General features: G+C 39.4%; 1 long non-coding RNA gene across 1 annotated transcript in view; it reads left to right on the forward strand.

The window, feature by feature from the left end:
• The first annotated feature begins 6,036 nt into the window (after positions 1–6,036).
• The window catches only part of LOC106724823, an 8,656-nt gene continuing 6,724 nt past the window's right edge, over positions 6,037–7,968 (forward strand). The window contains exons 1-2 of the long non-coding RNA XR_001360654.1: positions 6,037–6,105; positions 7,183–7,187. This is a non-coding gene — a long non-coding RNA (uncharacterized LOC106724823). The remainder of the gene's footprint in view (positions 6,106–7,182; positions 7,188–7,968) is intronic.

Raw genomic sequence — 7,968 nt, forward strand, 5'->3', positions numbered from 1 at the left:
CTCCGCGCCATCAGTGGGTGCCAGCAGGGCTAGCATGTGGGAGTGGTGGCAGTGGGAGCGGGGCTGCTTGCAGACACAGGACCAGGGGCCGTGGCAGGAGGGGCTGGGCAGGGGCACGGAGGATGGGCCGAGACCTGCCTCTGTGCCCACCGCAGCCTCGGGACCCACAGTTCCTTTCAAGGTGCACGAATTTGTGCACAGGGCCCCTAGTCAAATATAATTTATTGTCAATTTGTTTCCACCATGTGTATGTCCAGAACTGTAAAATTACAAAATTTAATAAGCCTATTGTACCACCAGGCAAATCTGAGCATAAACTACTAAATGCCAACATGCATGTAATATCATGTGGTTTTTTGTCTAATAGTTGTGACAGGCACACCCTACTAACTCTAGTAGCAGGAATATGGCTATGATGTACCTGGAATGTCTGTAACTCAATTCCACAGTCAGAACTGGATGCATGCCTTATACAGCAATTTTAAACTTGAGCTTCAAAATGAGAGAACACACCACAGCCGCTTCAGGCACAGGCTCTAATCTTATTTAGTTTTTATTTCCTCATTAGACTAATGGCAAAGGAATTAAGGAACTTTTCTAAATGTGTGGTTATGGGAAGCAAATAAAGACAGAAGGGAGTCTGCTCTGCTCTGCACAGAGGACCCTCATGTTTCATTTCAATGCCATATTGCAAAATAAATGACAAAGTCAATGGTCCACTCTTCATCTCAAATTCTGGCCAGAAATGCACTGATGACAACTAATTATCAGCTTAATTTCTTATTTTAAAATTCTTATGTTGTAAAAGGCAATGTCATCTTATAAAATGTCTTTCTGAGCTAGTTCATAAATGACTCAAGCTATGAGTGAAAACACAAAGAATACTGGTGGTCCTCTTCCCTAATGAGAATAGGAAAACATCTCCTTCCACTTTGTCTGAGAAAAACATGAGTTTTATAAATTGCATCCAGAGGAACAATTTTCTTCATCAGAACTATAAGGATGATGTTGTCTCAGAGCACAGGAGTGTAGGGAGAGTCAAGAAACGTTAAACCTGAGCAAGCATGCTAAAAAGAAAAATAATGTATTTGAACAGGCAATCCCCATTTTAGCTACAGATAATTCAGAAAGCTAGCAGCCTCGGGACAAGATGCCAGGAGGTTTCTGAGACAAACGATGAAGATTCAAGGGTGACTCACTGTTGTCTCTACAGGATTATGATAGAGGAAGTGCCCAGAAGACAGTAAAAATACTGGAGAGTCACACGCTTATTTTTAAGATATTTCTTTTGTGAAATTTTTTATTCTGATAGTATGATTAACTTTGCTGACTTCTTATTGTTCATTTATGTTAATCACTTTTAATAAAGGGCATTTTTAGATTTAAAGACACACCAATGGCTATAGGTTTCTTCATCATTTTCTATCCTTTCAGTAAATGATGTGTGTGAATGTCAGTACAATTTATTGATGCCGTGGAAAGAGGATCAAAGATGAATTTACACTCAACAACCATCTGTCTTGTGTAAGGGTTTACTATCCAGAATCACAGATAAGACAAAATGATGGCACAACCAACCTGCAGGGATATTTTTCTGATAAATCCACAAACTCCTTAAAGGGAAGCCATCCTAAAAAGTCCGTAAAAGTCTCTCTCCACGTATTCTTCTGCTCTTGAGAACCTGAATTCTCAGTTCCTATAAAACGCTGAACACCCACCAACCCAAGTAACTGCTATTTTCATTGGCTATCATAGCAGTCATTCAAAGTGATTGTAGTAATTAGGGTTCTCCAGAGAAAAAGAATCAATTGTGGAGTCTGGCAAAACCAAATCTATGTGGCAGCCTGGCAGTCTGGAGACTCAAGAAGAGTTGATGCTGCAACCTGAGTCTGGAGGAAGTCTGAAGGCAAAATTCCCTCTTCCTTGAAGGACCTCAGTCTTTCTTCTCTTAAGGCTTTGAAACTGATTGCATGAGACTGGACAGTAATCTGTTTTATTCAAAAATCTACTGTTTTAATTGGTAATCTCATCTAAAAATACCTTTGCAGAAACACCTAGAATAATGTTTGACCAAATATCTGGGTACCATTGCCTAGCCAAGATGACACATAAAATTAACCATCACACTGGCCCTGGCCCTCCTAAAATAAGATGCTTTGGGGACCTTTTGTGTGTGTGTGTTTTACTAGAACAGAGAACAAAGTATTATTTCCTCCTTATTTGGGGTCCCTTTTTTGTTTTGTTTTTTTCTAGCAGCAACTTTTGAAGCTATCATAACTTCTATAAATGCCAAAACACTAACAGAAAAAAAAACAAAAAATACCTATAATTATCAAAGTAAAAAAAGGATTCCAGACATACTTGAGGATACTGCCAAGTATTACTTGGCCCTCAAATGTGTACTCTTACTGATGACATAACTACTTAAAATATAATTTGACAATTAAATATTACTTTAAATGTAATTATGTTGTAGTCTATGGTAGGTTCTATAAACACAGATTTAACTGTTATCTATAATAATAAAAGCATAATATGCTAATTAGCCCAGACATCCTTCTAGATGACCTTCCGGATGAAGCCTGGGCTTTGAGGGAAGCCCGGGTCCCGGGTGTCAGAGGGTATAATTTGATTAAATATTACTTTAAATGTAATTATGTTGTAGTCTATGGTAGGTTCTATAAACACAGATTTAACTGTTATCTATAATAATAATAGCATAATATGCTAATTAGCCCAGACATCCTTCTAGATGACCTTCCGGATGAAGCCTGGGCTTTGAGGGAAGCCCGGGTCCCGGGTGTCAGAGGGAAGCTGGTGCCAGCAGCCGGGAGAAGGAAGGCCTACTCTTGCATGAATTTCATGCATGGGGCCTCTAGTTTATTATACTATACTAGAGGCCCGGTGCACAAAAATTTGTGCACTCGGGGGGTCCCTCAGCCCGGCCTGTGCCCTCTCACAGTCTGGGACCCCTCGGGGGATGACCAGCTGCTGGCTTAGGCCTGCTCCCAAGGGGATTGGGCCTAACCTGGCAGTCAGACATCCCTCTGGCAGTCCGCGAGCCCTCGGGGGATGTCCACTTGCCAGTGGGGAGCAGGCCTAAGCCATCAGTCAGACATCCTTAGTGCTGCCGTGGAGGCGAGAGAGGCTCCCACCACCGCTACTGCGCTAGCCATACATGAGCCCAGCTTCTGGCTGAGTGGCGCTCCCCCTGCGGGAGCAGACTGACCACCTGGGGGGCAGCTCCTACGTTGAGCGTCTGCCCTCTGGTGGTCAGTGCACATCATAGCGACTGGTCATTCTGCAATTAGGTCAATTTGCATAGTAACCTTTTATCATATAGGATATTATTTCTATGCCACAGCACTTATCTTTACATATCAATGTTCTCTACTAGTCTCTAAATTCCATGATGTCAGGCGATGTGTTTTAATTCTCTTTGTAAATCCAATCTGTCTCCCAAAGCTGTGGCTCCTACTTTGATCAATAAGTGATTTGCAAGTGCAGGAATGATCTGTCATGTATGCTTTCACAGGACTCAGCCAAATATGAGGATCTTTGTCTTCGCCTTTATCATGGCTCTCATGGTTGCCTTGGTTGTAAGTATATCAGAAAATTTTGAAGAATATGTTCTCAGGAATTATTCAAAGATGGTCTCTTGTTTCTTGTGTTGTGGACCAAAGTTGCATTGCCCGAACATGGTTTTGTATGGACATTTTCCTTAAATTAGCCTATATCAGTACATTAAGGACTTAGAATAAATCTGGAGTACACATGAGACACTAAGCCCACACAGAAGTGGAAGTGCAAAAATAAATAAATAAAAATCCAAGAAGAACAGAGAAAACCATAATCATATCATCAGTCTGTACCTGTACAATCAATATGTAAATGTACATAGTTTTTCAACAACTTCAAACCTACATGGTCTTGTGTTAACCCACATTTTAACTTTTCATTTTCACTCTCCTGGTCACAGTGATAGATTTTCTTCCTTATCACACAAAAGAAATTTGGTCCTGAGTGAGTTGATATTGAAATGTAATGAATTAATTATAGCCTAAGCCTAGTCTTCATTCTGTCACTAACATGAAATAGCCAACTTTGTGATCAGTTACCTAAGGCTTTGCCTCCATTTGGTTTAATCATAACTGTGGAAGCCAAGAGCATTTGACATTCAATCTAGAATTATACAATTGAGATGTTCATTCTTTTCTTTTCTTTTTTCAAGAGTGCCGATTCTTCATCTCATGAGGTAAGACACATTCATGTACTGAGAAACTTAGTAATTAAACATGGATAACAATTTTAACTTGTTCTTTATTTTAACAGAAACATCGTTATTATAAAAAGAAACACCATGTAAGTATTGCCCAGATAATGTGGTATAGTAACACACATTCCCTTGTCTGAGTATTTATTCTATTAGAAGAATCAACCCTTATCTCTGAAACATATCTATATAATGAATGCCTGATGTGGACATTGAGTTTATTTATTTATGATATACTGCTAAAGGACCAAAGCTTATGTACTGGTAGCATTTAGATAGAACATATAATGCTACCCTGAAGAAGCCAAGTGTTGTTGCAGAATGTAAGCATCATTGTTTGGTAAGTAATTGCCTTGGCCTAAAGAATAGCTGAATATTAACCCTTTGAGTGCCAACCAATATCCTAGGAACTATGCCAAAATTGCCAAGGCATTTTTGATGATTTTACAGCAGTTTAGGAAAAAAAATTATGAATTGCAAGTAAATGAAGTTACATATTCAAAAACTTAAGGAAACCTTTAATACATTTGTTTTCATCTTTGACATATATTGTTTGCTGATTATATTATAAAATACTAGTAGAAAAAAATTTTGAACAAAACATATAATGTTAAAATAGAGGGACACCCTTCTCCAATATCTTTCACAAAATCGTCATCTTTACAGCAAGAATTGACATATTTAGCAATATCATCATCACTAATAAAAGCAGACTTAGAACTGGACGCCATTTCGAAGCTTTAGGGCTACAAAATCTGAGTAAACTCATAAAATCGTAGTACCTGTAAAAAATTAGGCAGATAAATGCCAGTGGTCAATTTTAGAACTACAAACATTTGGCATCATAAGTAATCTGCACTTAGGTGCCATCTGCCAATAAAGAGTGAACTACTAGCATCTAATAGTGACACTGCAGGAGGAGCGCGATAGCGCTCCCAGCACTTTTGGCAAAAAACAGGAGGAGCGCGATTGCACTCCCTGGCACTCTAGGGGTTAAAATACATTAAATATAATATATCTACAATGGAGCATAGAGGCTGCTAATGCACAGGTGATGTGGTAAGTTTTCACCTTTTGATTCTTGTGGAAGATGATGAAGTCATTAAGTTAAGTTAAATGGATCTGTTAAATAAGATAAAAAAGGTCATTTATTCAGGATTTTTTAATGAAATACTCTTAATATCTCAAATTATTGTCATGTCATATAAATATGTCTCAGAAATTCTTATGAATATATTAAATAGATTAATTTTAACATGGCACCAAATTAAAAGATAAAGGAGAGATAAAAAATATTGAATTTAGCAGGAATGAAATTAGAGAAAGTAGGAGTTTGAAGAAACAGTAAGGTCATTATAAGTCAAGAATGAGACATAGCAATTCCACCTAACCTGAAAACAGCAAATTCCTTCTCTCTGGAAAACTCAAGGATGGAAAAAGCAGGAATTTGGAAGTAATACTTTAAGGAATATTTAAATTTCTGGAGTGGTTGGCTCCACGTGTATTATAAAACAATAAAATTGTCAACAAACAGTTTAACTGTAAATGTTGTTCTATTTTTCTCTTAAACATTTTTCTTATAAAAAAAGTGTAAAACTATATAAAATTTTGAAAAATCAAACACCTAGGTGATCTATGTGTTCCTACCAACTTTAACAAATTAAGTTTCTAATGGAAATTATTGTGAAATATTTACAGTCATTGTCTCAATTCTCTGCAATTTTATCTTTTCAGGGAGGGTATTACCCATATGGGCAGTATCCACCAGCATATCCATATCCATATCCATATCCATATGAAGGAAAGTAATAATCACAGGACAGATGACAGAGGTAAGCCACATCCAGTTACATTTTTTGTTCTCCAGAAATTTAATTGAGTTAAAACAAGAATAAATAAAATAAAGCCATCAAACCAAAAGCAGACCGGTTTGAGTAGTATAGCTAGGTGTAGCTTTCCTAAAGTGCATTTATTCCTCTAAATGTTTCTAAAAGAAAAGTTCTGTGCTGGTGTGGTTAGAGGTGAGCTTTTAGGATGGGAACCCTGGTGATTGTATCCTGGTTGGGACAACTACCAGTTTCATGACCTTGAACTACTTCTAATCTTTTTTAAACTTCAATTTTCTCATGGACAAACAGGTATTTTAATATGTACCCACTTCATAGAATTGGTGAGACTATTGAAAGATATATTCCATCAATGCCCGTGATTAAAGTTGCATATGATTGTGACTATACCATGCCCAGCATTAAATCTGTGCTGCATATTGCTTAAAGGTGACCTTCCAAAATGTAATCTTTGAAGCAGGCACACAAACTCCATCTGGGCAATTGTTAGAAAGTTAGAGTGTGAAGTCCCACCCAGACCTATTCAATCAGAATCTGAATTTTAATAAGGTCCCTATTTGATTCATAACATAATAAAGTTAGAGAAACTTTGCCTTGAGACTCTGATGAGCAATTGGGATAGGGACCAGTGTTCTGATAATTCTAACAAGAAGATAAGGACATATTACAAACTTATTTTTTAAAAGTCAATTTTATATGAAATAACATTAACTATTACAAATTCCATGAAAAATTAAATATTACACTATAAAATGGAGCAGTTCTGCAATTTAGAGTTAAAATAATACTGACAAATGTCAGTTATTTTTAAATGTACATAGATAATTTATTCATATTAAACTCCAATATGAATAAATTACCTATGTACATTTAACATAGGGCAAAGAGTTTGAACTTACTCCCTTAGGCATTACAAATCTACACTAATAAAAGACAAACATGCAAATTGACCGTACCTTCGCTATGCCTTAAGCCATACCCACCAGCCAATCAGAGCAACTATATGCAAATTAACCCAACCAAGATGGCGGCCGGCAGCCACAGAGCTGGAGCAAGCAGGAGGCTTGGTTGCCCCAATGATGGAGGAAGCCAAGCTTCCCGCCTGCTGCAGCCCAGCTCTGAACTCCACTCAAAGCAACAAAGTTTCAATTATAGAAGATAAATAAACCCCAGATACCTGCTCTCAGCCGGCCATGGCCACAGAGCTGGAGCGAGCAGGAGGCGTGGGTTGCCCCTGGCGATGGAGGAAGCAAAGCTTCCCTCCCGCCTGCCCTGGCCGGCTCTGAGCTCCTCTCAAGGCTACAAAGTTTCAATTGTAGAAGGAAAATAAATCCCAGAATAAAAAAAAAAGAAAAAAGGAGAGGCTGGGAGCTTCCATCGCTGGAGGGGTTTGGCCAGGCTGAAAAAGGCCCTCAGCCCCTCACCCAGACTGGCCAGGCACCCTAGTGGGGACCCCTACCCTGATCCAGGACACTCTTCAGGGCAAACCAGCCAGCCCCCACCCATGCACCAGGCCTCTATCCTATATAATAAAAGGGTAATGTGCAAATTGACCCTAACAGCAGAATGATTGGGAATGGCTGGTCACTATGACACACACTGACCACCAGAGGGGAGATGCTCAATGCAGGAGCTGTCCCCTGGTGGTCAGTGCACTCCCACAGGGGGAGCTCTGTTCAGCCACAAGCCAGGCTGATGGCTGCCAGCACAGTGGTGGTGGCGGGAGCCTCTCCTGCCTCCTCAGAAGCACTAAGGATGTCTGACTGCAGCTTGGGCCTGCTCCCCGCTGGCAAGTGGACATCCCCCGAGGGCTCCCGGGCTGCCAGAGGGATGTCTGACTGCCAGCTT

Source organism: Myotis brandtii, unplaced genomic scaffold, assembly GCF_000412655.1.
Source record: "Myotis brandtii unplaced genomic scaffold, ASM41265v1 scaffold99, whole genome shotgun sequence".
NCBI lineage: Eukaryota > Metazoa > Chordata > Mammalia > Chiroptera > Vespertilionidae > Myotis > Myotis brandtii.